Raw genomic sequence first — 7,659 nt, forward strand, 5'->3', positions numbered from 1 at the left:
AGGAGAGGGGGGTTCGTAATGCGGGATTACATTGGCTACGCCGCGTTACAGCAAAGCCTCAAAAAAATTGTGGACACAGACCAGAAGCTAGCAAAGAGGGTGGAGGAAGTGGAGGGGGAAAAGGAGGGTGCTGGACATGCAAAGTAAGGAGTAATGTGAGGAGAGCAAAATCATTGTGGGCTGTGAGTTTTTTTCCTTTCTTCGTGGCCTCTGTTTCTCGCTCTTTAATCTCAGTATTTGAAAGAAAGAAAAAGGGCGAGAAAAGCTCAGAAAAAAAGGGTTTAAAAAGAGAAAGAGTGAGACAGGGGTGGGGTGGGCGAGAGTGTGTGTGTGTGTATGTGTGTGTGTGAGGCCACACACATAGATTTCCAAGCTGGAGGGTGTGTCAGTCAGGCCTGTGGTCTTCTGTATGTGTCCAAGTTTATCCACAGCACTATTACACCGCCATAAGTCATGGCATCTGACGACAAGGGCTAATATCCTCCTCGTTGTCTTTGTCTCTCATTCACCTCAAAAGGACCTTCTAAAATGTTTTATTTTCTTCACATTTTCCTATCTCGTCTTACATCGCCTGACTTTGTGTGGAGGCCGAGGAGTGGACACACAAAGGCGCACGCTCATGCAAAGGGATTCTTTGTTTCCAGGGTGGTCTGGTCTGTAAGTGTCAGAGCAGCAGACTCATCTCTCTTCATGTGGTTAAGTATGACGATGCAACTTTGTGTGTGTCCCTGAAACTCACGGCATATGTGTGATTCGGACTTGGTGCGCAACGCAGTTAACAATTTGATTGTTTGTTTCACGAGGATTTAACTGGAATATCTGCAGCTCCGGAAAAAATGCGGTTGCATCAGAAACAAGACCAAGGGGCCGAAATCGCTGTGTATTTACTACGTACTGCACTATGTTTACGCTCTGGGCGTTAAACACATTCTCACTCCAAACTCATCAAATACAGATGCTTAATCACTGGCTAATCTTCACACTATGACACTCGAGGTGCCGTCAGGTTCATGCCCTTTCAAAATAAACTTCCATTTTCACATAAGCTAGCTCTATGCAGATTAATCACATACGCTTACAATGAGAACGCTTCCTGGCTGTTTGACAGACAGTGCACAATCCTTTTTTTTTTTTTTTTTGGCGCTCTCTCCTTGACCTTTGACCTCACCTCTCAGTGTCCCACTAGAGGGTCCAACGTTAACAATGCGGCTGCCAATCAGAGCGCACAACAATCCTAATATCTTTTCCTGTGGAGTCTAACCATCTGCTAGAAACATACTCTATGAAACGCGATCCTCCCGTACCTGCGATGGCGCTCACTCCGGCACACTTGTAGTTTTTACGGTGGCCAGCGTGACATAAAACAGCTTGACTGACAATTACCGCTTCGCTATAAAGGGGGGAGCTCATACCGTAACGCGTGGTTTTCACATTAACATGAGGCTTCGGTGCGTGTGTGCGGTTTATGTGAGGTTTTTTGTGTGTGTGTGTGTGTAAGAAATCAAGCATTATTTCACTCGTGCTGATATGTATGACTATAATTTCATCTATTGGGCGTTTTTTAAAAACAGGGCTAATGTGCAGGCATGCAGAGCATACTGAGTGTGTTGAGAGAGTCGTGCTATTTGCAGAGAAAGAGAGGGAGAGAAAAAATGCCTGACAACTGTACTCGCTTGCCTGTGAGTAATGTTGCCATGAGGAAGTACGCCCATACAAATAGGCTCTGTCTTTAAGCTGTCACTCAGCCATTCATCACCCTGCGTATTTATTCCCGAGGATTAGACATGCTTATCTCTTGGTGGTCATGTTTATTTTCCTCCAGAGCTGTCACAAGAGTGCTTTTAGCCGCTGTCCGGGATGATCTACACCTCCACTCAGGTGTAGGATTTTTAATTAATTGCCTTACATTGCTTTTCTGCGTGCTTTAAATCTTTTTTCCCCTCTGTGATTTTGGATGATAATGACCTGGAAAAAGGCCACAATTCAACATGTATTTGACTTGCGTCTTTTTGGACATGCAACGCTGTACATTTTGTTCAAGCGCCCTCGAAACTTTTCCACAGGCTTCTCGTACGTCTTGCCAAGATACTATCAACCCTCTGAAGATACGCAGTATATTGCTTTCCTCCAAATGTATCTTCACTGAAACACTTTGGCCCGTGCTGCTTTCCACTTAGGGTGACATACTATGATGAGAAAAAGGGTTTCTTTTGGTTCTCCACTTCAGCCAGTCTTCACGGTGATTTGAGCTCCTACAGGTTTTTTGAAATCTGGAAAGTTCTGGAAAAGGTTATAGGGAACCTTTTTACTCCCAATGGTGCAGATCGTTGATGAATCGGTTATTGTGGGTCAAAGAAACGTTTTTTTTTTTTTTTTTACAACCCCATAGTGATGTGATTCAGACCACTGCTTTAAATACTGAAAATCCATTATTATAAAAATTAAGTACTGAAATATATGCGACATGTATTCACTTGAGATGATTTGACAAGTTCAGAAAAGAGAGAGGGAGGAGCAGTAAACGTTTGGCAAGGAGCTCCCACGCATATGGCAAATACATTGGAGTACAGTATTAAAGAGTGTGTGTGTGTGTGTGTGTGTGTGTGTGTAGTCTCATGGCAGTTCATGAACTAGTCACGAAATTGAAATCCAGTTCATGGACATGAACACGACTTTTTTCTCTCCCTCTCTCGTGTCACTCAGCATGAAAGCGATGCCAATGGAAAGTCAGTGAGGATTATTTTTCGTGTGGATGTCGATCGGTCAAACAAACATTGGACTGTCGACCGCGAGGCCGGCGTTTAAGGCGTTAAGTGACGTTTGTGGCGGTTTCCCTCAGCCTGGCGCAATGGTGTTGTTGCCTAAACCTAACTATGTAGTAATTTGAAGCCTTTGCATGGAGTATGATTTGTATTTTTTTTCTGTCTCTAAAAAAACATTTACAGGTGATGTGATAAAGAAATCAAAAATTCACAAAATTCACAACCCTAATGATACAACACAGATACTTGGTCAGTGGTCCGAAGCTACAAACTATGTATATATCTTATCTCTTTAGCATGTTAGCACATCTTTTGGATGTATCAGGATGACGCGTTCCTCTTCTTACACAGAGCGTCTTCTCAAAACAAGCTTCTGTCTTTACAGGAAGTTAGGTTTAAGCGACAAAACCACTTGGAGCAGGGTTCGTCAACGGAATATTAATAAATCAAGTGAGAAGAAGGGTCATCTTGTTTTTGCAACCAGAGGAGTCGCCCCCTAATGGCTATTAGAAAGAATGCACGGTCAACACCTGCATTAGCTTCACTTTTCAGAGGCTATGTCCCATTTCTTTTATACAGGATGAGACCTGCTCAACTATATATAAATGCCTTGGGTGTCTGTATGGTCACGCCTCCAGTCTGCATGCAAAGTCCCTTACAGAGATGAGAGATTGCATGATATTGATATGAAAATTTGACATGAAGTCATTCAAATTTCCACTTACTGTGGCTTGAAAAACATTTTGTGTGTATTTATATATAGATATGTTTATATATCTTTTAATCTTTACCCTCTCCTTTTGGCATTACTGGAACCCCAAAGATACAAATCATGTGTGTGTAACAGGAAGTACCTCAGCACCCACAGACAAACAACATCTTGGTCTACCATTCTCAGAAAAAGAGAGAAACCATTAAGGGACAGGATTCATACCACTACTACCACTAATACTTTCTGTGAGTGGAAAGTTCACAATATCAATAAGACTTTGACAGGTTCTGGGTGTCTGGACAAATATCACTGTAGGGAAATTAATTTGGGCTCATTCCTCCTGTAAAACATCTTTGGAACACAATATTATGTTCTTAAGATTTTGGCTATTTCTAGAATATGCATCAATAATAATAATAGTGCTTTTCAAAGTTCTCAAGGGTGCTTTATATACTTTTGGATAAAATAGGGAAGCAGTTAACTCTGTAATATAATTAATAATAATGAAATAAAAGATACAACATGATTTCGCCTTTTTTAATGATGGTAATGTTGGGCCGTTTTGTGGAAAACTTTTATTAAGATATATGAATTCTAGACTAAAAGAAGACAATTTTCCAGTTAAACACATGTGGCAATGTGTCAAGGTTGTTTGTGCAAGCCGTGGACTGAGATCACCTTTTGTGCTCTGCAGCAGTTGCAACATGTCACATGCTCCCCGTCTTATAGATACCACCATTTTTGGACCGTGACAGGCACCGCGATAGACATGCTGTATGTACAGTTCACATGAGGTAGCTGGAGCTCATTTTGATAAATGTGGGAAAAGGGGAAGTGGCTGAGGCCGCGTGTTATCTTATCTGTGTACCGTCCAAGCCCCTGACTGCGCTGTGTCCTGGGAGTGACAAGCACAGTTGGGTGTGTGGTAGTTGGCAGCAGCCTCAGGGGCCTGTCTCGCTCTACTACAGGGCGAGTCCGAGAGACGGTGCAGACTCAGAGGTTTTTAACTTAATGCTCCCCAGGATGTTCCACATGCTCGGTGAGTTGATACGTACAAAACGGCCCCGGAGAGAAAAAAGTTTAAAAAGAAAAGTTCAACGCAATTGCACTCAGCTCATAAGCCTCCTATTTGGCTGAAGAACAAACCAAAGGCATTTTAATGACTACGGGCCAGAGACATTTAATGAAATCCTCAAAATGACATATGGGTCAATTTGGCTGCAATAACCCCTTGAACGTTTTTGTTTCCAACATGAGATTATTGGAAAAAGGTGAAACACTGTCTTGCCAAACAGCACACACAATGAAAAAGAGAAAAAACACCCATTGACAAAACACTTCTCCATGTTGGATTCTTTTTTTTATTTTAGAAACAGTGATTAATGACCTTTCCCAAAAGTCTTTTCCCCCCGCTCTGAAACAAACGTGTTGTATCTCGGAAGTGGAGCATTTTCTGCTGCTGCAAAAAAGGTAACGTTTCCACTCCGGCTGAAACTTCTCCACGTTAGACTTTAGTTTGAACAAGTTGATTGATTGACTCTGGCCAGTGTCCTCAGTTGAACCGTCTGAATCAGAGAGGCCTCCGCTGTGGTGGGAGATAAAGTCGGCTCTCTCCAAAACCGCAGCAGGTGGCCCATGTTCGGGTCGTACACTAGCTCAGTGTCAAGTTACCTCCTTATACACATGTTATCAATTAGTATAGATCCTCCGTGTGGCTGAGCCAACTGCTCATAGCCTTCTGTCTTCTCTCTTCCAAAAACCCAAAGATTATGAAGGGAGCAACAACAAGAACCTGGCCAGACCTGCAAAAATGCAGTTTACATTTCTGCAGATTTTATAATCAATTAGCTGTTTAGATTTTAAATAAGCCTGGGAGCGGGGGTGGTCTAGCTGTTGGAGCTTCATTGGCTGCATCCCTAGCAACCATCATAGATGTCCGTTAGTGATGGATCGACTGTGCACGGATGTTTGCACCATCCAGACAAGGGGGACTGTAGGAAATAATGCAAGGCCACAGGTGTAGAACAGTAGTGCCTGCAGATGAATTCCTGAGGAGTGAGGCAGGCGTCTGAAGAGCCTGGAATCCGACTGGACCCTTCAGAGAGGAAAAAGTTGTGTTTCCCAAAATCGTCCGTCACTTAGTCTCATTCAGAAATATGTCTGGGACCAAGTCCTACATGAAACACTTGTACAAACACACTCTGTCCTTTTATACGTCTTGGCTGTCGGTGACTCAGAGAGCTGCCTCCGGGGAAGGGTCTCCTTCCCAGTCAGTTTCCATTCACAGGGAACCAGAATACATCCTGACCTGGCTTCGGAGACCGTGGCATTTCAGAGCATGAGTGTGTGTGTGTGTGTCTGCAAGTAAGAGAGACGGACGCACAAGCAGAGAACCAATGTGGAGGCCTAATGCAAAAGCAGGCGGGAGCGATGGGCATCGATACCTGCCTGAGGAATGAAATAGTGACTAGTGTTTTAACCTCAAACAACTTCTGTGTTGTGTGACTGACCGATCAGAAAGCCCCGCCCCCCTTTAGTTACTGTTGCAAGGTCGGACAAGCTTGCCAAACGAATGCAAATAGTAGTCAGGAAAAGGGAAAGTTGACCATGATTCTGTTTGCTCAACAGTTATTAGAGCAGAGCCACAAGGGGCAGGATTTAGGAAGGGTCAGTTAAGATCTTCATGATCACGTGGTATAAATTCTGGCACATTTTTTCATTCTCGTGTCCCAACTCATTATTGGGCCTGAACTCATACATGGTAAAGACAAGTCAACTGGCCAAGTTGGCAACACCTGAAGTCTCATCTGACTGTATTGGAAAGCATCCTCTCATTTCAGTGTAATCTGCCAACAGTCCAACAAATTACAAAGTGGCTTTGATTCAGCGTATTTGTAATACATCAAATCCCAGAGAAAATATGTTCCCTTAAAAAACGTAATTGAAAATGCCGTTTTGTACACAGGGATAATCCATTTCAGGAGGCAGTGAAACAGAAGTATGCAGTGACTACATTGGAAAAGTTGCATTTTAATGAAAAGCATAGAGCAAAAAATATATATTTTTATTGGAATAATTAATTAACTTAATAATGAAAAAATATTCATAATAAAAATGTCACTTCACATACCTTCTGTGGTATTTCATGTGTATAATATTTGGAAACTCCCGCAGAAGATAAATGAAGCAACTGCACATGACAGAATATTTTTGGAGTTCAATTTGCTGATAAAATAATTATCTGGATTGGCCAAAACCTAAAAACGGGCGTAAATAGCAGCCAGAGAAAAAATGTGTTTTATTGCCATTATATCCAGATGTGAGGTTATGGGAGCATTCGGGGTAACAGGTAAGGCCTGTAGCCTTGTCAGGAACTCTCGAAATCCCCCGGCTCTCGGCGCTGGTCCTGATACAGCTCATTAAACCGTGATTATGTTGCTCCCAAGGGTTTGGGCCCAGGACCAGCTCATTATAAGAGCAACATAAAACAGAGCTTGCAGAATGAATCGTAATAACGCCTTCCAATCACTATCACCTGCTAAGCTAGTTTGTCTTGAAACAAAAAAAAAGCTACAGATTGAATCTTACGAAGTATGCAAGCTTACCGTGTAACGTTTAACAGGAAACAGAAGCTTTGCCAGAATGTGCCATAGGGTGCTACAGGCTATTACCATCAGAATTAGCGGCTGGCTGACCCCACGCACCCTCCCAACCGCTCTGCTTCCGAGCTAATGGCGTGCTCCACCTCTCGCATATTGCAGGAAGTTACAGGGGGATCTGGTACACATGGTCAGATAAACCTGACCTTACCGGGAACGGATTTTAAACACAGGTGTTTTAAGACTAAACGCCAGAGAGATCCAGGTCTCACGTAAGTCTTTTTAATCGCTTCACCACTTCTTGGTAAAAAATTACACTCAAAAGGTGGTTATTAAAGTAATTTTGTACAAAGCTGCCATCTTACCCATGATAATTTTATATAATTATATCATGAGTGATAAAGTAGCCAGTGAAGGGTTTTAAAAAAAAATTATGATACCTACATAATGACCTTGTAAAAATGAGTTTACTCTAAAGTGCTAGTTTTCGACGGTTGTATCAAATATGGTTGTACTGTGACTAGTACACTTTCTTGCTGATACCACTAAGTGCCCAATACCAAAAATGTTGACAGCAACTAAACCC

Source organism: Eutrigla gurnardus (assembly GCF_963514095.1).
Source record: "Eutrigla gurnardus genome assembly, chromosome: 21".
NCBI lineage: Eukaryota > Metazoa > Chordata > Actinopteri > Perciformes > Triglidae > Eutrigla > Eutrigla gurnardus.